A 22,659-nucleotide genomic window follows, 5' to 3' on the forward strand; every position below is an offset into this window, starting at 1 on the left:
CGCAGTAAATCTACTTGCGGCGGTCCGCAAGCGGTTAAATGTCTCCTAAACTTGCACCGTTTAGGAGATATTTACTATGCATGCAGCCATTGACATCACTGGCGCATGCTCTCTGAAAGAGCGGCTGCCCATTTCACAGTTTGTGGATTCTATTGCTTTCCTACAGACTAAACACTATACACTGATTTGGGTTATTTTCATAAAAAGAATATAGCTGTATACATTCTTGGCCTAAATTTATGAAGAAAGATAATTCATTTGTAAAATGTTATAACCGGAACGAAGAAAAAATAAAAATATTTTCATTTTTTTTTTTTTTTTTTTTTTTGTTTTTGTTTTTGTTTTTTTTTGCTTAACAAAAAATGTAAATACCAAGCAGTGATTAACCACTTAAGCCCCGGAAGATTTTACCCCCATTCCGACCAGGGGGTATTTTGCGATTCGGCACTGCGTGACTTTAACGGAGAATTGCGCGGTCGTGCGACGCTGTACCTAAACGAATTTGGCGTCCTTTTTTTCCCACAAACAGAGCTTTCTTTTGGTGGTATTTGATCACCTGTGCGATTTTTTTGATCACGCGCTATAAACAAAAAAAGAGCGTCCATTTTGCAAAAATAGCAATATTTTTCCCTTTTTTTATATGAAATTCCCCCCAAAAAAAATGTAAAAATCAAAATTTTTTAAAATTTTCGGCCAATTTGTTTTATGCTACCTATGTTTGGTAAAAAAAAAATCGCAAAAAGCGTATTTTGATTGGTTTGCGCAAAAGTTGTTGCGTTTACTAACTAAGGGAAAGATTTTTGTCATTTTTGTTGTTTTTTTTTTTTAACGCGTAATGGCGGCGATCTGCGATTTTTTTTTTTTTTGCGGTACTGCGACATTGCGGCGGACAGATCGGACCCTTGACTGACATTTTTGACACTTTTGGGGTTACCAGTGACATTTCTACAGTAATCAGTGCTATACATATGCACTGTTACTGTAAAAATACACTGGTAGTGAAGGGGTTAACTTTATTTGAGAGGGAGGGGCTGTGTGTGTCCCTAGGGGCGTGATTCTAACTGTGATTGGCTGGGGCTTCAGCTGTATGCAGAGTGATCAACGGATCTACATAGTAGATCCAGATGATCAGCTCTCATACAGCGAGGAGAATGACAGGTCGCTTGTTTACACAAGCTGCCTGACTTTCTCCCTCTCCCCCGCCGATCGCAGAGTGGCCGGCGGACATCGGGTCCGCCGGTCACACGCGCGGGGGGGTCCGTGACCACTCGGGAGCGGGAGCGCGCCTCCGGGGGCGTGCGCTCGCTCCCTAGACCCTCACAAGCTAGTGACGTAGACCTACGTCACTTTGCCTGTGAGGGGCTGACCGCCGACGTAGATAGTCGTGCGGCGGTCGGCAAGTGGTTAAATACCACCGAAATAAAACTATTTGTGTGAAAAAATAAAATTTCATATGGGTACAGTGTTGCAGGACCACGCAATTGTCATTCAAAGTGTAACCGCGCTGAAAGCTGACATTGAGCAGGAAGGGGGTAAAAGTGCGCCCGGTAAGGAGTGGTTAAAAACACACTGGGGGAGATATACTAAAACCGGAATCTGGTGCAGCTGTGCATGGTAGCCAATCGGCTTTTAACTTCAGCTTGTTCAATTAAAGTGTTACTAAACCCACAACAGTAAAATCAGTGTGTATATGCCTTAAAGTATGCTTGTTATATACTTGTTATACTCACTGTGGAACCCAAGGGGTTAATCCTCTGCATTGTGTAAAAAGGCTGTTTGATCCTGTCTTCTCTGATCCTCCCCTTCTTCCACTGTCACTAATCCATCTCCTGACAGTACAGAGCCTTAGGAGCACTCTGCACATGCTCAGTTTTGTGTGTATTGCTAGAGAGGTTTTTTCTTCTTGGGAGAGTGCATGTGTTCAGCACAGGGCCAATCAGCACTGTCCAGGCATGTAGCCTCATTGGACAGTCAGAGGAGAATGAAAACTCCTCCTACAAGCTTTAATTAGTGCTTGGCTGGACACTGATAGAAGTCACAAGACTGCTATATACTGCTAATGAGAAAAGGTATTTAGCAGTAGGTGTAGGCAGATCCGTGTTGCTCAGCAGGGATCGATCCGCGATCCCCACTGAGTCGGTGGATGACAGCTCCATCTCCGCTTGCAGTGCGGAGAGGGAGGTGTCTCCGCACCCGCTGCCCTCTATGGGGGATCGGATGAGAGCGGACCGCTTGTCCGCTCTCATCCGATCCGCTCCGCTCCGATTACTGAACGGATGGAAAAATAGGGTTTCCATCCGTCCAGATTTCAGCACAGGATCGGATGCGGATGTCAGCGGGTGTCAGCGGAGGTGTCTCCGCTGACATCCGCTGCCCCATAGAGCTGCATGGAGGATCCGATCAGATTCGCCTAAAAAACTGACAGGTGGATCTGATCGGATCGCCCGTGTGAAAGAGCCCTAAATTTACTAAAATAATTGCATTTCCATGTTCTGTGTACTATGGGAGACCAGATATAGTGAATGCAGGCTCCTGGGTTAAGTAATACTTTAAGCTTTGACAATAAAACCTGGAAGCTGATTGGTTTATTCGCAGAGCTGCACCAGATTTTGCACACTCCAGTTTTAGTAAATCTCCCCCACTGTAATGCACATCCATTTTTAGGCCCCTTTCACATGGGCATTCCTATCAGGTCAGCTTATCCGCTCTTTTTAAGACCGACCTGATCGAAATGTCAATGCATTCCTAATAAAAAGGCGGGTGTAAAATCACTTTTTTTGGGTCTGCAAAAAACAGGTGGTTCTGCCACTTCTACACAAAGGCAGAAATTCACACAGCGCAAGAACTGTACAAGAGTAAAAATATAAAACCCATAGAGAGTCACTAGGGATCACTATAAAAAGCATCCATATAAACCATGATAATCATTGTTCAAACATTCATAAGAACAATGATAGTCGATTGAATAAAATGTCGATAAGAGTTGGTAATGTCCATCCACCGGCCAGTGACAGGCAGCACTACACCCAGCACACAGGAACTGCAATTCCTTGCTCCCCAACCGGAGTAGGCTTCTGGAGCTGACCGAAGGGACAACAATGCTCAAATCAATAGACTGAAAAAACACTATTAAAAATTATCCACTTACATGTTAAAAAAAAAAAAGCTCATGCTCGTGAGGAGGGTCCCGGATGAGTAGCCTCAATCTCTACTGCCCAGGAAAGTGGAGGGCAGACGTAACCTCAGGATTGCAGGAGGGAAAACAATCCAGCCGGGAGGGGAGGGAGTTGAGCTGAAGCCGATAGAAGACTCAGCAGCTGCCGCCAAAGCTCAACTGCATGTAGATGGTAACCACCGTATTCTCCACACTGCAAAGAGCGTAACGCTGTCTCTATAGCGATGAAACATTTTGGAAATCTGTCCCTTTCTCAAGTCGTTTATTAGCAGACACAACCAGTATGTCCGGTGTGGCACCGTGACTTTAGTTTTCTTTCACTTATACACAAACCAGATTTCAAAACCTGCTACAAAAACAAAAAAATATATATTTCAACTTTTCCATCTTTCTATTCAAATTTAAGAAAGAAAATGGATTGGTAACTGGAAAGGAAACTTATTGTAAGTATTGTACCTACATGGCATCATACATGTAGACAAATCACTACCAGGCTGTGAAGCTAAACCACTTAACGCAAACTGACGTGGACCTATGTCAGCTCACTTTAAGTGGTTGTACCGGGATGATGCATCATCCCAGTACTGCGGTCAGCTTTCCGGCGGTAATGACCGATGCCGTTCGGGAGCCGCTCAATCGTTACCTCGGCGAGCTGGAGGGGACGTTCCCCCCCCCCCTTCCGCGGCTTTGCCCGGGTCTCCCGTCCCACCGGGACACCCGAGCAACCAGCCAGCGCCTCCGTCTGCTTAATGGAGTCCCGATCGAAGCCTTATGCTGCTTCGATCGGGTCTCCGATGAGGTAACCCAGAGGCGGCGTCCATGACGTCCCATCCGGGTTACTCGGCTGCTAAAGACGGCCGTTTTAAAAAGTGAATGTATTCAAAAATACAGTTTTCGACGTTTTGCATACATGGAAGTGTAGTGGAGGGGTTTGGGGTCTTTTAGACCCTCGATCCCTCCATAAAGAGTACCTGTCACTGCATATAGCTGTCACAAGGGATGTTTACATTGCTTGTGACAGCAATAAAAGTGATCAGATTTTTTTTTATTGATTTTTTTTTATTGATTTTTTTTTAAAACCTGTGTTAAAAAAAAAAAAACAAATAGGAAAAAAAAAAAATTTTGTCGCCGTGAGCTTTGCGCACAAAAGAAAATGTATATGGAAGTCGCGCCACAAATGAAATTGCTGTTCAAACCACACATGTGAGGTATCGGTGCGATCGCCAGAGCATGAGCAATAATTAAAAAAAATAGTTACACTCTTAACTCTAAACTGGTAACCGTGAAAAAATTTAAAGCGCCGCCTATGGAGATGTTTATTGACCAAAGTTTGTTGCCATTCCACAGGTGTGCCCAATTTTAAACTGTAAGGCTGCATTCACACTTGAGCATAGCGTTTTTTACCGCGATTTTTACCACGATTTTTTCAGGCGTTTTTCATTGACATCTATCAAAAACGCTGTTAATCAGCCCAAAAAGAAGCTCATGTACTTTTTTCAGCTACAGGCGTTTTGCAAAACGCTCAGATGTGAACAGGGGCCATTTAAATGAATGGGGTTTTACTTGTTGGGCGTTTTGGAAGCGTTTCTTTTGAGCGTTTTTGGAGCTGAAAACGCCAAGGTGTGAATGGAGCCTAACATGTTAGGTATCTATTTATTCGGCGTAACATCATCTTTCACAATATACACAAACATGGGCTAACTTTACTGTTTATTTTTTTCAAACGCAGTGAAATGTGATTTTTTTTGTAATGTTTCCAAAAAAATGGAGTTTGAAAGACCGCTGCGCAAATACTGCGTGACAAAAAATATTGCAATGACCGCCATTTTATTCTCCAGAGTCTTTGCTAAAAAAAAATACACAAAAGGCCTATTTCTCTCAAATATTGTTCACAAATCTGTCTAAATCTGTATTAGTGAGCGCTTCTCCTTTGCTGAGATAATCCATCCACAGGCAGCGTGGGATACATTGAAGGACTATTGGTGGTCTGGTACATGTTGGTACCCCCCCCTTCCCTAATATAGGATGCTGTGATGGTGTGTTGTACCTGCCTGGAGCCAATTATATACTGCAGATAAGCTGCAATCATTTGAAATCCTCCTCTGCACAAAACAAAAAAACTGTTTCTCTGATCTGCTTGATTGGTTAGGAAGGTGAACTTGGACATATGAAGTGTTGCCGTTAGAGTTTTGATTACTGGAACTCCCGGACATTTGGCTGTGGCCATGACTTCCCCCCCTATTGGGCTGTGATGGAATACCACCCTTTCAAATTGATGAAGCAGCACCCCTACTTGGAATAGGGTGAAGGATATATACCTATACACACATATGAGAACAGATATGAATTTCAGATGCTATGTATGATTAATACGTTTATCGTTATTATTCTGCGTTCTGCCACAATCTGCCACCTCCTGAGTCATTAAAAAGGAAATACCAGTCTGTCATGGTCTCTCTGGCCCTGAGGAAGCCTTGAGCGAAACGCGTCGGCTTGCTGGGGACCTACATTGACCGCGTTCCATCTGAGACCTACTCATCATCCTACACTGGCTCTGGTTTCTCCCTAATTGGGATGTATTTCTACCTTAATGACTACGATTAGTTGGTTTTACATACAATTGCTTTATGTATTTTGTCTTTGCCAACATGCGCTTGATTGCTCATGTTTTTTACTTAACTAAATAAAATGTAAATTGTTTTATATACATATTGGTTTTGGTGTGATCCTTTTCCTCCCATTGGCCCGTAAAGCCCCACTTTTCTCTGTCCTCTTATATTGTATAATCCATCCACCTCACAGGTGTGGCATATCAAGATGCTGATTAGATAGCTCCCGCCCCCACTAGGCAGCGGGGATGCCGATGCAGGGGGCTGGTGGCCGCGATTGTTGCCGGGCACCCACAATCGCACCCCGCTGAGAGAGAACGGTCAGCTGTTGAAAACAGTCAACTGTTCTCCTCTCTGAAATGATCACAGAGCTCCTGTGCTCCTTCTATATAGGAACACATGTCTCTGTGCTCATTTCACAAGCCCATCCCCCATACAGTTAGAAAACACTCCCCTAGGCTCACACTTAACCCTTTGATCACCCCTAGGTTAACCCCTTCCCTGCCAGTGTCATTATTACAGTAACAGTACATATTTTTAGCACTGATTACTGTAGTAAAGTCACTGGTCCCCCCAAAAGTGTAAAAAATGTCAGTTAGGGTTCTGATCTGTCCGCCGCAATGTCTCAGTCCCACAGATCGCCGCCATTACTAGTAAAAAAAATATAAAATGACATAAATCTTTCCCCTAGTTTGTAGACCCAATAACTTTTGCGCAAACCAAACAAAATACGCTTAATGCGATATTTTTTTTTTTTTTACCAAAAATATGTGGCGGAATACAAATTGGCCTAAAAGGATGAAAAATTTTGATTTTTAAATTTTTTTTTTTTTTTTGTACAGCAGAATGTGAAAATACCACCAAAAGAAATCTCTATTTGTGGGAAAAAAAAATCAATTTTATTTGGGTACAGCGTCGCACGACCGCGCAAGCTTTCGTTAAAGTAATGCAGTGCCGAATCGCAAACTATGGCCTGGTCATTAAGGGGGAAAATCCTTCCAGCCTAGAAGTAGTTAATGAACTTATATCAGGCAAACTATATCCCATTACTGAACAAAGTTAAAATGGAAATTAACCACTTCCCGTCGCTGCACTGCCTTTTTACGTCGGCTCTCCCAGGCAAAATCACGTTAATAAACGTAATTTGCTTGGGAGGCCATTAGGGGGCGAGTGCGTGCCGCCAGCGGCACGCCCCCGATCGTGAGCGGGGAAGCCAGTGCGGGGGTCAGGCGGCACCGGCAATCTCCCCCTGCTGACAGAGGACGGACGGACGGTGTGTCATTCTCCCTGAAGTGATCACAGAGACCATGCGATCCTGCTATATAGGATCACATGTCTCTATGATCATTTCAAAAGCCCAACCCCCCCCCCCCCCACAGTTAGAATCACACCCCTAGAGTCACATTTAACCACTTGATCGCCAAGCATTAACCCCTTCCCTGCCAGTGTCATTAGTACAGTAACAGTACATATTTATAGCACTGATTACTGTAGTAATCAATGGTACCCCCAAAAGTGTCAAATGTCGGTTAGGGGTCCGATCTGTCCGCCGCAATGTCACAGTCCCGCAAAAAATCGCAGATCACCGCCATTGCTAGTAAAAAAAAAAACAATAAAAATGACAAATCTTTCCCGTAGTTAGTAAACGCGATAAGTTTTGCGCAAACCAATCAAAATACGCTTATTGCGATATTTTTGATTAAAAAAAAAATGTAAAAATCAAAATTTAACATTTTAGGCCAATTTGTTTTCTGCTACATATTTTTGATTTAAAAAAAAAAAAAATGTAGCAGAAAACAAATTGGCCTAAAATGTTAAATTTTGATTTTTACATTTTTTTTTTTTTTTTTTTTTTGGGAATGTTCTAGCAAAAAGTGAAAAATATATATATTTTTTTTTTTTTCAAAATTGTCGATTTTTTGTTTATAGCGCAAAAAATAAAAATCGCATAGGCGATCAAATATCACCAAAAGAAAACTCTGTGGGAAAAAAAGGACGTCAAATTTCGACGACCGTGCAATTGTCCATTAGATAACGTAGTGCCAAATCACAAAATAGGGCCTGGTCATTAAGCAGCAAAATCTTCCGGTCCAGAAGTGGTTAAAAAGATGAGAACAAGACTACTTTCTTGGGTAGAACGAATAAACATGGTAAAAGTGTAAATGTATAAATGTCAGATGTTACCTATATATCTACATTAAACACTAAATACAATGATAATAAAATTTATATGGCAGAATAAGAAACCAAGAATACAACTCTCAGTACTCAGTAATAAAAGGTACTACACCTCATAATAAAAAAGGTACTACACCTCATAATAAAAGGTACTACAATGCTGTAGTATTAGCACGAATGGTGGAGTGGAAAAAAATAAAAGTGAAAAAAAATTGGTAAAAATTTAAAATACACTGAGTAAAACACAGTTAAGTAATAATATTTGGGTACTACGACAATACAGAATATTAGACGTAGATACTCATGAATTAACTAAGAATGTGTTTAGGGTTTGGGATTTAACTTACAAACAAATAAAATGGGAATACAGGTCACCTTTAATTTCACTCCCGGGGACAAATTATGTTTTACCTGGGAACGGGGCACAATTTGGAGAGTGGATAATAGATAAAAACGCACAGCTTAACTGCTTCCCACCCAAGGACGTGCCCGCACGTCTTTGGTTTGAGTGGTTATGCACCTCCAGGCATCATCTTGGTACGGTTATTTGCAGCTGGCGATTCTCTGCAAATCAAAAGTGACCTGAGTGGCTAATTAGACACTCGGATCACTTCTGTGGGTGGTGGAAGGGGATCCCGCCCCCTTCCCGCCACCGCCTCTACCATCCCATCGCGGTGGCCGGGAGCGATGTGGTCATCAACGATGGCTGCCTGGGACAGAGAGAGAGGAACTGACGTTGTTCCCCTCTCTCTGTAACCCTTGAAACCGCGAGCAAAGGGTATTTGTCACTTCCGGTTCTGCCCACCAGCGGCCTGAGAAGCAGCCGGTTAGACCGATCTCGGTCCGATCGGCTGCATGGGGGGCCAGAGGAGAGATTTGGGGTCTAATAGAACCCAAATCTCTCCATAAAGAGGACCTGCCACGGTCCATGCTTTTAAAAGGGATGATGTTCATAGCAATAAAGTTTGTACAAAAAAAAGTTAAAAAAATGTAAAATAGCAACATTTTTGTATAAAATAGATAAAGAAAAAAATTAAAGCGCCCCTGTTCCACCATGCTTGCGCACAAATGCGAACACATACGTTACTTCCGCAGGCATATGTAAGCATATGATCGCACCACACATGTGAGGTATTGTCTCAAATGTCAGAGCAAGAGCAATAATTCTAACACCAGACCTCCTGTGCCACTCTAAACTGGTAAGCTGCAAAGGCATTTAAAGCCTATGGAGAATTTTAAGCACCGTGTGCCACTATTCCACCGGCAGACGCAATTTTAAAGCGGGACATGTTAGGTATCTATTTACTCGACGTAACATCGTCTTTCACATTATACAAAAAATTGGACTAACTTTACTGCTTTTTTTTTTTTATTCATGAATGTGTTTTTTTCCAAAAAAATTGCATTTGAAAAACCGCTGCGCAAATACCGTGTGACAAAAAAATTGCAACACACACCACTTTATTCTATAGGGTCTTTGCTAAAAAAAGAAAACATATGTTTGGGGTTCTAAGTAAATTTCTAGAAAAAAAAATGATTTTTACATGTAGGAGCGAAGTGTCAGAATAGGCTTGGGAAGGAAGTGGTTAAGGATATAATGAAAAAAGGAAAGATGTTCATAGCAAGAATTAAAACACAAAAAGGAATTAATGAAACGGAATGAATGGTGGTATTTTCAGTTAAAGTGATAGTATACTCCGCTTTTTAACTTTTACCTACAGGTAGGCCTATTATAATAAGGCCTATAATAAGGCTTACCTGTAGGTACAATTAATATCTCCTAAACCTGCATGGTTTAGGAGATATTCACCCTGCATGCAGCCGCTGACATCTTCAGAGCGCCTTGCCGGAAAGTGAACTCCTGCGCACATGCGCGGGAGTGACATCATCGCGGCTCCGGCCACTCACAGAGCTGGAGCCGCCGAACCCAGAAGAGACACCGAGGGAAGATGACAGCTCCCTCAGCATTGTCTGGACGACCGTGTTGGGGCTTCGTTCTAAGGTAAGTATTTCATAATGTGCTAGTATTTGATACATACTAGCACATTATGCCATTGTCTTGCAGGTTTTTTTTTTTCTGCACGGGGATACTACCGCTTTAAGACACGGTTGTGACTACACTACCTCAGCCTATTAGATCAGAGAACGATCTTTCTTCATTTCAACGCCAGTGTAACTCACAGACAAATCTAAAACAACACATTTCACAAATCTATAAAATAAAAATACCGTGTTTATCGGCGTATAACACGCACCTCGATTTTAGGAAGGAAATTTTAGGAAAAAAGCTTAAATTTTAAATAAACAGCTTTGAACTCAGAACTTTTTTTTTTTAAATCAAATGCAGCCTCACCAGTGCCCATGAATGCAGCCTCACCAGTGCCAATGATTGCAGCCTCACCAGTGCCCATGAATGCAGCCTCACCAGTGCCCATGAATGCAGCCTCGCCAGCGTAGTGTCCAGCAATGCAGCCTCGCCAGCGCCGTGTCCAGCAATGCAGCCTCGCCAGCGCCGTGTCCAGCAATGCAGCCTCGCCAGCGTAGTGTCCAGCAATGTAGCCTCACCAGCGCCGTGTCCAGCAATATAGGCTCGCCAGCGCTGTGTCCAGTATTGCTGCCTAATCAGCGCCATTGCACAGAGGGGGGGGGGGGCAGGCCGAGCAGAAGGGAGGGCGAGCGGCCTCTGTCATCTGAAGTCCCTGGGCATATGATAGACATCACGTCCTGGCATTGGGCCACTGTGCTGTCTATCATAGAAGGCGGGACTTCCTAAGACAGCGACCGCTCGTCCTTCCTTCTGCTCGGCCCAGCCCGCCCCCCTCTGCCTCTCAGCGCTGCCTGTCCTTTTTTTTTTTTTATATAACGGCATATAACACGCACTGCTGTTTTGCCTTCCATTTTTTAGGAGATAAAAGTGCGTGTTATACGCCGATAAATATGGTACTTACAGAGAATACAGAACCGAGAATACCTCCATTCATTAATAAATCGGAAAAAGAGTTAGAAACACGTTTGGAGGAGCAACAAATAAGTACTGAGAGCGTTTCATAGTACAGCAGTGAATATAAATACACTGGAGATGAGTTATAAATGTTTGTCTAGGTGGTATATTATATAACGCCTGTTAAAGCACAAAAATATCAGCCAGAGAAACCCTCATTGTGCTGGAGAGGATGGAGCTTGGAGGGTACTATGGGTCACATACGTGGGAGTGCCCAAAGGTACGGGACTACTGGAGGAAGGTGAGGAAGGCAATACAAAGGGGAAATTATGGACATAGATATGGTAGATGACCCATGGGTCTGCTTGTTTCATAATACAAAAAATACAATAAAACAATATAAGAACACGGTAGTATCTTACTTAATAAATGCAGCAAAAGGGGCAATACCAAAAAAGTGGTTAGACCCTGAAAGCCCTACAATGAAGGAATGGTTCAAAAGAATAGAATATAATTATAAAATGGAACATTTGAGTAGTGGTAAAGAAGACCAGATAGTGCCGGTTCACACATATATGCGATGTTAGACATCGCATGTGATTTGCACCGCACTGCTCTGTAAATCACATGCGATATCTGTGCGTTGCGTATTCAGCCATACAGATTTCATGGCTGAATTTGCATCGCATTCGGACCAAAGTCGCACAGGACCCTTTTTTTGGTCCACACTAGAATCGGATCGCATGGGTGTTCACACCTATGCGATCCAATTCCTGTCCGAACTGACAGTTCGCACTGCGATATGCAAACTGATCTGGGGGTTTCGTTAACTTTGTATTGACGAGCCGATACCATCTCAAGTGCCCTTTTGCATTTTTATATGCTTTTAAATGTTTGTCATTTTCTCTCAATGGATTTTATCTATTTGAATTTTTCTCCATCAATTTGATTTGTATGTTATTTATGCACCATTAGGCCCCTTTCACACATACGGTCCGTTCAGTTCATCAGTTCAGTCACGTCAAAATGTATCAGTTTTCCATCCGTTTTTCATTAGTTGTCATCCGTTTTCCATCCGTTTTTCATCAGTTGTTATCCGTTTTTCATCAGTTGTTATCTGTTTTTCATCCGTTGTCATCCGTTTTTCGTCCGATCCGTTTATTTGACGGATGAAAAATAGGGCATTCATCCGTTCAAAAAAACGGACATTGAAGGAAGCGGATGAAAACGGATGTTAACTGATGATCATCCGTTGTCATCCGTTTTTACATAGAGATACATTGATGTCCGTTTTTCATCCGTCAACGGATGGATGAAAAACGGACAAACGGACAGCATGTGTGAAAGGGGCCTTAAAGTCCCAAAACATCCCTATTTATACTTTGTATTGACACTTCCAGCTGTTCGCATATAGCAGTGTAAGCTGCCTGTGAGTCAGGTGCGATGGGGGAACCCTGCGAATCCACTGCGGGTTCCCACATCGCACCCGACTCGCAGGCAGTGATGTGAATGTGCACATAGAGAAATTCTCCTATGTAGGGGAAAGATGGGTAGAATTTAAGAGAACAAGGATGTATGCAGAGATATGGGGGGAATAGGATAGGAGGGAAGAGGGGAGAGAAGAGGAGAAATAAAGAGAAGAAGAAAATGTATAAAAGGGCAAAATATGGGTAATGGAGTGGGGGGGGGGGAGGGAAGGTGAGGAGAATTGGGAGTGATGTATATGAATGTTTGAATATGAGATATATGTACGATTTTATTTTACCTGGAAAAATAAATAAAGGAAAAGTAAAAAAAAAAAAGCTATTAAAAAAAACAGTCAGAAAAGATGAGTTTTAAAAAAAAATGTCAGTGGCCATCACCTGTAAAACCATTCCTGTTTTCAAGGTCGGCTCCTTGTTGCCCATCTAGTGCATCTCTTGTTAAGTGTTAAGTTCATAAACATCAAAGCAGCTGAAACAGAGTAGCCCCCTCTGCTACTTACCTGACTGGATCAACATCCCAGGAGTTTTATTGACTTGATGCTATACTCTGATTAAAAAGTGTTTTTTTAATTTGTTTGATCAGTGTGTATGTCTATCTGTTATATATCACATTTGCAGTATTCTTGGTTATTTTGTTTGCATTAAATAATAGTTAATAGGCATCAACCACAAGGTTTGCTCTTGGATACGGAACTGGTTAAAAGGGCGTGTCCAAAGGGTGGTAATAAATAGCGCATACTCAGACTGGTCTGGGGTGGCAAGTTGGGTCCCCCAAGGCTCAGTCCTGGGACCAACCTTGTTCAATTTATTCATAAACAGCATTGAGGACGGGATCAGTAGCTCAATCTCAGTTTTTGCAGAGGACACAAAATTGGGCAGGGTAATAACTTCACAACAGGAGGCAGAAATCTTACAGAATGACCTGAACAAAATAACAGAGTGGGCAACGACATGGCAAATGAGGTTTAATGTGGAGAAGTGTAAGGTTTTGCACTTGGGGACTAAAAACATAAAAGAATAATACACTTTAGGGGGGGAACCTTTGGGGGAATCAAAAATGGAGAAGGATCTGGGAATCTTGGTAGAGGATAGACTAAGCAATAGCATGCAATGTCAAGCTGCAGCTGCCAAAGCCGGCAGAATATTGGCATGCATAAAGAAGGGGATGTATTCCAAAGATAAAACTATAATTCTACCACTTTATAAAACTCTGGTCCGACCACATCTGGAGTATTCTGTCCAGTTCTGGTCCCCAGTCCTCAGGAGGGACATACTGGAGCTGGAGAGAGTCCAGAGAAGAGCAACTAAACTAATTAGGGGATTGGAGGACCTTAATTATGAAGAGCGTCTGCAATCGCTTGATTTATTCTCCCTGGAGAAGAGACGCCTGAGAGGGGACATGAAAGCAATTTACAAATACATCAATGGTTATCTCAGCATAGAATAAAAAGCTATTCAGTCGCAAGGATTGCATGAGGACACGAGGCCACACAATGCGATTAGAGGAGAAGCGTTTTAACCTCTTTACTAATGGGAGCTGCCTCAGACTAGTAATCCAGTCCTTCCTCGTGCCTCAAAGTAATAAGGGTCCACATTGTGTAGTATTTCACAGTTTTTATTACTCAAAAAAAAAAAACAAGTAGTAACTGAAGAAGTCACGTGGTAGCGTGACGTAACACGCAGGGCAGACCGAGCACCGGAAGTGACGTTACGGGACACGGAGGAGTCCCGCGGCTTAAGGCTACATTCACACCTGAGCGTAGCGTTTTTCGCGCGTTTTTTACCGCGATTTTACCGCGATTTTTGCGGCGTTTTTTACCGCGATTTTACCGCGATTTTTACCGCGATTTTTGTGCAGGCGTTTTTAGATTCAATAGAGATCAATGGAAAACGCCTGTAATCTGCCCAAAAAGAAGCTCATGTACTTTTTTGAGCATTGGGCGTTTTGTATACAGCTTCAAAACGCTCAGATGTGAACAGGGGCCATTGAAATGAATAGGATTTGTCTTGTTGGGCGTTTTGAGAGCTGATCCTAGAGCAGAAAAACGCCCCAAAAACGCCCCAAAACGCCTACATGTGAACGGAGCCTAAAAGCTGATAACAGCTTATTAAACTGTGAGTTACTACTTGTTTTTTGGAGTAATAAAAACTGTGAAATACTACACAATGTGGACCCTTATTACTTTGAGGCACGAGGAAGGACTGGATTACTAGTCTGAGGCAGCTCCGGGTGAGAAGAATATACCAGCATACACCACCCGATATTGGATCCATTTAAACCTAGGAGAGGAGAGGATAAAGAATCAGATCTATTAATAGATCTAGAGGCGCATTTCTGATAGTATTGAGGTGAGCAGTTAGCACACCTAGAGGTGATGAGCACTGAAGATCACTTGTTTCACAAGGGATAAAGGTGGAAGGAAGGTGTATTTTATCCACAGAAGAGAAGTTTCATTTATAATAATAATAATTTTTGTTTGGACACTTGAACACTATTTATGAACTTTATGATTATTGTTTCTTTTGATTGCGATAATATAAGGATCGGCACAGAGCACTTCAATATATCACACATATTACTTGATTTTGAATAATAACATCACCATAAGCACTTTATTAATATATTTTAATAGATTTTTTAATGAGAGTATAATTAATTATTTTTTATGAATATTTGATTAGATTGGGATCTATAGGACACAAGGATTTTATATGAATTATTAGTAGAATATATGATTTGAATATTTTTGACACAATTTATATTTACATCTTGATCTTATAATTTTACACATTGATTTATGGAAATTGAATTTACTCACTCACCATTTGAATATTTATTTATATAGATCTATTAATTATCCCAGAAGCGCGGTACTCCCCCCTATTTGTTTATCTGGACAAAAAAAAAAAATAATTGTTCTTTGCTATACTGCAAATCATGTCCACTTCTCATCTATATAACACTTGGGATTAGGGAGTTGGCTCCTGAAGAAGTAGAGCTGGGTACTTTATTTTGCTTACAAGGTTTCACTGCCTAAATGAGCCACTTGAGCTCTGGAAGATTTTACCCACTTCATGACCAGACAAACTTTTGCTATTCGGCACTGGGCGACTTTAACTGGCACTTGCCCGTTTATGGAACACTGTACCCATTTTTTTTTTATTTCATTTTTTTTTTTTATTACACAAATAGAGCTTTCATTTGATGGTATTTGATCACCACTGGGGTTTTTTATTCTTTGTAAAATAATCGAAAAAAGACAGAACATTTTGAAAATAACCAATATTATTTTTTTAATGAATTTTATTAGGTTTTCAAGAATGGATGAACAGCAATAGCAAACATAGCAGACATAATTGCGGGTTCAGCCGCTATAATAACAGAGAGCAGAACATAGCATTTTGTTGCGGGTATTGAGTAACACAATATGACACACACAATGGTTCAAGTGTCATGTTGAAAGTAACAAATAAGTCATATCATGTTTCATCTATCACTAGAGGGTAATGATTGATCAAAGGAAGCAGCAAGTGGTGTATTTATTACTTCCCCTAGAGATGAGAAGGGCTATGTTTTTTGAGCAGATAGTTGATCAGACTCTTTATTGTTTATTAATGGGGTAATGAAGAGGAATATGGGATAAGGGGGGGGGGGGGGGGCGAAAAGACATATGCGTTGAGGTGCGATAGTGCAGAAGAGGACATTAAAAAGTGTTAGAGAGGAGAGAAATAGAAAGGGAGTGGGTACCACCTCCCAATCTCTTCCATCCAGAGCCAGATCAGACCTTCATGTCTGATAGGTGTCATATTCAGTGGTTGTAAGGAAGTGCTGCCAGTCTGACCATGTGTTCCTAAATTTGGAGGGTGTATCATTCGCTTGATGAATGAGGTCCTCCATGTATGCAATTTGTTGAATACGTTTGAACCGATCCCTGATGGTTGGGGGGTCTGGGGATTGCCACTTGAAGGGTATGCATAGCTTGACTGCATTTACAAGATGCATGGCCAGTGAGCGAAAGTATGTTGACTCTGGAATCGTAGAATGGTGAAGTAAGAACTGTTCTGGAGAAAACTCCAGAGTAAGTGAGGGAATTTTGTTTGAGATTCGATGGACTACATTCCAAAATGGTTGTAGTCTGGGACAGGACCACCAAATATGTAAGAGTGATACCATCTCCGTTTGACAGCGCCAACATAGTGGGGAAAGAGAAGGGGAGATTTTATGCAGTCTAAGTGGTGTCTTGAACTACCTGGAGAAAATTTTTAAGCCATTTTCTTGTGTATATACACTGACTGACCCCTTGTGAATATTTGTATAGATGTATTCCCAGTCATTTTCCAAAAGGTCCGAGGATAATTCCTGTTCTTATTTGCTGTTTGATATGTTGGATTTTGGCTTTTGATCGGCAAAAAGCATAGCATATATATCAGAGATGAGGTGTCTTTGTGGTTCTTGTTTGAGACATATTACCTCGAATGGTGTAAGTTGACGAGACCATTCAGGTCTGGGTTGGGGTTCATTTAAAAAATGACGAAGTTGGATATAGGTCCAAAAGGGGAATTGTTTATTCAGCATTCGGGAAGATAGAGATGGGAGGGTGAGAAATTGGTTGTCTTAAAAAAATTGTCCAGCACGGATATGTGGATGTGGCCAGGAGTCCTGAAGAAATGAGGCGGACATGCCAGGCGGAAAATTCGGATTCTGCCGGATAGGTGTTAAGGGGCCAGGAGTGGATGAGATATTATGTTTAAGGCATGCTTCCTTGAATGTTGTCAGGGTAGCATTAATTTAAAGGGTGGTTTGTACAGACTGGTTGGATATTGTTGGGGGAAGTCCAGGGGAGTTGATGTAGAGAGGGTAGGGAGATATATCATGTTCCAATTGAACCCAGGCTTTGGCTTGAAAGTGTATATTCCAGTCAATACCCCTTGTTAACTGGCATGCTTGGGGTAATATTTAATATCTGGGAGGCCAATGCCCCCCTTCAGTTTAGGAATTGTTAGTCTATTGTAGCTCAGTCAGGCTCGAAAGGTACCCCATAGGAAGGCTGTGCATGCTCTTTGGTATGACGTAAAGAAGTCTGGAGGAAGTTTTATTGGAATGGTTTGAGTACTCTCGGTAGAGCATTCATTTTTAAGATTGCAAACCAAGAGAAGAGGCCAGTAGACCAGAGCTTCAGGTCACGTTGTATATTTTGTAGTAGTGGGAAGAAATTTTTTGTGTAAAGATCAGAAAGTTTAGACGGTAATTGGATACCTAAATATGTAATTGCGGTCTCATTCCATTTAAACGGGAAATTAGTTCGACATTGGCTGAGAGCATTGTGCTGGAGAGAGATATTCGGAGCATCTGATTTTGCAAAGTTAATTTGTAAGTTAGTTAGGAATTTGAATGTTGAGAAGTCTTTGAGCAGGTTGGGGATCATGAGAAGAGGATCGGAGAGGAATAAGAGAATGTCATCTGTAAAGGCGGCTAATTTGTGGGAACGGTTGGCCATTCGAATGCCTTTAATATCTGGGTTTGCTCTAGGACGATGTAATAATGGTTCAAGAGTGATGACAAATATGAGGGGAGATAGGGGGCATCCCTGAGTGTTCCATCTGAGATGGAGAGGGCACTCGATAGGTGACCATTAACCTGGACCCTTGCTGTAGGTATAGAGTATAACGCGAGAATGAAGTGTAGCATTCATTCCGGGAGACCGATGGCTTTTAGCGACTTTGTCATGTAGTCCCAGGCCACTATCAAATAAAAATGAGGGGGGTACCCACGCGCTATCACACTCCACAATAATAGTTCAGAAGAATGGCCACAAACACAAATTTGAAAAATTCCTATGTCAAATAAACAAGTATAAGGAGGGAAGGTGGTGCTGCGCTAATCTATAGATGGAACTATATATTGTAAGGTGACGAAGTGCTGAATCTTTACCTCCAAAATTAATAAATAGAGGATAAATAAATAAAATCAATAAGTCCTAAATCTTCAAAATTATCCAAATGTATACTGTAAAGTGACAAAGTGCTAGATCGTTGACTTAATGGTAAATAGCTGGTGAATAAATAAACAAATATGTCCTAGATCTTGAATGAATATGACATATATAGAAAAATGTGTAACACAGTGACAAAGTGCTGTAACACGTGAACAATGAAAGTGACAGAAAAAATATGTATGTATATATCTTCCAATAATATATGCTTAAAAAATATATTAAAACTTTTCAATATAAAAACAACTTCTGATGAAGTCACATGACAAATATGTCCTAGATCTTGAATGAATATGACATATATAGAAAAATGTGTAACACAGTGACAAAGTGCTGTAACACGTGAACAATGAAAGTGACAGAAAAAATATGTATGTATATATCTTCCAATAATAGATGCTTAAAAAATATATTAAAACTTTTCAATATAAAAACAACTTCTGATGAAGTCAAATGACGGTGACGACACGTGTAGGGCAGCTGATAGTACCGGAACTGTTGCCGGAGGACAAGCCGGCCGCCCATGCTCTGCATGCCACATACTGCAAACTTTTATGTGAGTGTACCTAGCTTTTTGTTATTAAATTTTTAAAAATACTACACTATTGGAGCCTTTCTATCTCCTACTCTCCCTGCGAGCCATTACCTTAGGGCCATCCATGGACACCAGGATTGAAGAAGACACCGGCATACACCAGCTATCAAGGGATCCCTTTGGAACGCCGCGGTATCAGTAGGAGGATCAATTGAATGCCTTCTCAGCATCCAATGAAAGCAAAAAACCTGAGTGGTGATTGGAGGTTAGCCAGTGGTGCATATTAATTGCTATAATGGTGTTGTCTCTGGCTTCCCTGCTAGATAGAAATCCAACTTGATCAAGAGAGATCAGCTTGGGTAGGAGGGGTAGGAGACGGTTTGCTACTATTTTGGAGTATAACTTTAGGTCGATGTTTAGTAATGATATTGGTCTGTAAGTGGTAACTAGGGTTGGGTCTTTTCCTGGTTTGGGGATCACAGAGATGTAGGCTTCAAGGAGGTCGTGTGGTGGGAGCGATTGGGTGGGTAGAGAGTTGAAAGCTTTTACAAAGTGGGGTAACAAGATGTCTGAAAAGGTCCTATAGTATCCCACTGTTAGTCCATCTGGGCCTGGGCTCTTGCCTGGTTTCATTTGTTTGAGTGCTAGTTTGATTTCCTCTTCTAATAAGGGATTATTCAGTTTGTGTGATTCTGCCTCTGAGATTGGGTTAGGGCTATATTGTTGTAGGAAGTCCTTAATTAGTTGGGTTCTTTGTGTGTGTTCAACCATATGTGCCAGATAGGAGAGGTTATATAATTGCGAGTAGTAAGTGGTGAATTGTTCAGCAATGTCAATGGTGGAGTTGATTTTACGCCCCTTCGAGTCGGTCAGGGAGAGTATCGTCAAGGTCACTTTTTTTGCTTTCAATGCTCTGGCTAAGAGCTTGCCTGATTTATTTCCATATTTGTAGAAATGTTATTTTTAGACAAAATGTGGTTGCGTTTTGTAGTTTTGTCTAGTTCTTCCAGGAGGTCTGATCTGGTCTGTAGCAGTTCTTGTAGGGTGTCTATAGCTTGTGAGCATTTGTGTAAACATTCTAATTTGTAAATGCAGGAGGTTAAGTCCTTTATATGCATTTGTTGCATGCGTCTATGTTTGGCAGCAGAGGCTCTAAAGGGCACCTCTCATGACACATTTGGACATTGCCAAAACTTCTGGAGAGCTATTTTCGGAGAAGTACTGGTTGAGACGTAGTTTGCTGTCAGCAAAAATAGCGGGGTCTGTAAGTAGGGAGGGGTCTAGTCTCCAAATAGAAGGGTGAATGGTGATACCAGAAAATGTCAGGGTGATGGAGATAGGATGGTGGTCTGAAAGGAACATTGGGTCAATAGAGGCTTTATGGAGCATAGGAAGATCTCTCTGGGATATGAATAGGTAATCTAGTCTGGAGTAGCAGTTGTGAGGGTGTGAGAAAAAGGTATAGTCTTTTTCATTCGGGTGTAGCGTGCACCAAGATTCATGTAGTAGTAAGTCCTGTAATTGTGATTTAATTGCTCATAAGGCTATGTAGGGGGGTGTGGATGCGCCGTTTGATGTGTCTAGAAGAGGGCATAGAGAGACATTAAAATCGCCTCCTAAGATCAGAATGCCAGCTTGGAACTCGGAAAGTTTTTGGGATATTGTACGAAAGAAGCTGACTTGTTGGGTGTTAGGTGCATAAATGTTGGCTATGGTAATCAGTTTACCGTGGCATGCTACCTTTACAAACAGATAACTGACATCGTTATGCGATAGTAAGTCAGGGAGTTGTAGTGGACAGTTTTTGGCTAGAGGTATAGATACTCCTTTGGATTTGAAAGTGGGGTTAGATGCATGGTATACCGTAGGGAAGAAGTGATTAGAATGCTTAGGAATGGAATCCCTACGGAAATATGTCTCTTGGATGAGAACGATATCGGCTTTATTCTTGTGCATTGTGAGGAGCAGTTGGCATCGCTTTTCTGGGGTGTTGTGGCCTCGAGCATTGATTGAAATGATTTTGAGTGTTGAGTCATTTCCTGAGGTAATTGAGGAGTCCATGGTCATATAGTTTATATGTTAATTTGTAGTATTGGGGTGGTATACTGCAGCAGTAATTTGTTCTAAGGAGCTGGCTCGGGACAGGAGTGAGGGGAGTTGGAGAGGAGATTAAGAGATGAACGGGGGTACGTAGGTGAGAAAGGGAAGTTAGAAGCACAGGAGGTGGGGTGTGTAGGAGGTTATTGAAGACAGAAGAGTAGAGAGAAGCAGCGTTATGTCCAGGAGAGAATTAGCCTGCGACAAGAGAGAGCCTGCTCTCTTATCCAAATGATACGAAGACCGTAGGTGTAGTAATTCCGGAGTTGTTCATTGGAATGGAAAAGGTTACAGCTTGAACATATATTGGGGAAGAGTTTTCCACTGTGTGGGGCACATGGTTATTGGAAGAAAAGGTTCAGGAAAGGTAGATCCAGCAGACAGGATGCCACTACTGTATATGCTGATGTGTAGGGCTGAAGGAGGTTAAGTAACTGGGGGGCCTTAAAGAGGAAGCTTAGTCAGGAGCAGTAGGTAAGATTGTTAAGGAGGGTGAAGAGCTCTATGCGGCTTGTGTGAATTGGGTACATAAAGCTGTTGCATAGTAAAGGTATGAGGATATAGGAGGGATATGGGAGGGTCATTTGGTGTAGGGCGGCATATACTATAGAAGGAAAGAGGTTGTAGTCTAGCTGTGGTAATCCCATCAGTCTGTAATGAAGTTTCAGTAACCAACATCTAACTGGTATTTTAAACATTTACGAGTGAGGAGTAGAAGAGGGGCGTGGAAGGGGGTAGGGAGAGGGAATGGGGGGGGGGGTGTGAGGAGGAGAAGGGGAGAGGGAGGGAGGGGGGATTAATTATGGAAAAATATCATGTCTGGTCCTATAGTATGGTCTGGTACCCTTAACCCTAATTATGCCGTGAGGGTCTGGTTGCATGTGGTAGCTCAGGGGTGGTTGTAGGTAATATTCCTAGGATTACAAGTCATCTCCACTGTTACCATTTTATAGCCTCACCAGGTGGGTGTATGTTTGAAGAGGTGGTGATGCAAGCTTTCTAGAAATTGTAACCCCCTTGTGTGTATTTTATCATGTTGTTAGAGTATAGGGAATGTGTCACACATTTATATGTGGAAGTAACACAAACAGCAATAAGATAATTTTAACATTTCAATGACCCTGAAAGTTATGATGGACCAAGGCATCATAGTCTAAGCAAACACATCAGAACTGTATATTATGGTCACAAGGCATCTCACAGGATTGTGCAAGGTGGTCATCAATAAGACCCCTCAAGCGTTTATTATGAACTTAGTTGCCCCTTTCCCGCCAGCTCAATACCTCTGCGATTTACTAAAGGGATATGTGATGAGTAATTGATGGTCATGTATAATTCCCAAATACATGTGTCAGTTGTATTAGTGATAAATAACTTGTTGTGAGAAGAATCCTGTGAGTCAGCTTCCGACCCAGGCGTATAGGAACAATCTTTAGGATACGCTATGAGAAAAAAAAAAAGGGGGGGGGGATTTTAGCAAACTGTCTTTCCATCATGTGGGCTAGTAGGAGGTTCTGTCCAAAAAGGGAACTTCCAATGGTAATGAATACCTCCTTGTTCACAGGATTTCCAATAGCGGACGAAGATCTCTATGGTGTTGGAGCGTGATGGAAGATGCAGATCTCGTTTCCTCCGTGGGATAGTTGA

The 22,659-nt window shown here is 41.8% G+C and overlaps 1 protein-coding gene across 2 annotated transcripts in view; it reads right to left on the reverse strand.

The window, feature by feature from the left end:
- Positions 1–3,439: 3,439 nt before the first annotated feature.
- The window catches only part of LOC309548611 (cell surface glycoprotein CD200 receptor 1-B-like), a 40,368-nt gene continuing 21,148 nt past the window's right edge, over positions 3,440–22,659 (reverse strand). Inside the window, exon 6 of one of the 2 annotated variants that reach the window (XM_082248587.1) lies at positions 3,440–3,524. The gene's annotated coding sequence lies outside the window, so the exon portion shown is untranslated. The remainder of the gene's footprint in view (positions 3,525–22,659) is intronic. The other variant, XM_082248588.1, reaches the window with a different exon arrangement.

This window comes from Pelophylax lessonae (genome assembly GCF_965119305.1).
Source record: "Pelophylax lessonae genome assembly, chromosome: 2".
NCBI lineage: Eukaryota > Metazoa > Chordata > Amphibia > Anura > Ranidae > Pelophylax > Pelophylax lessonae.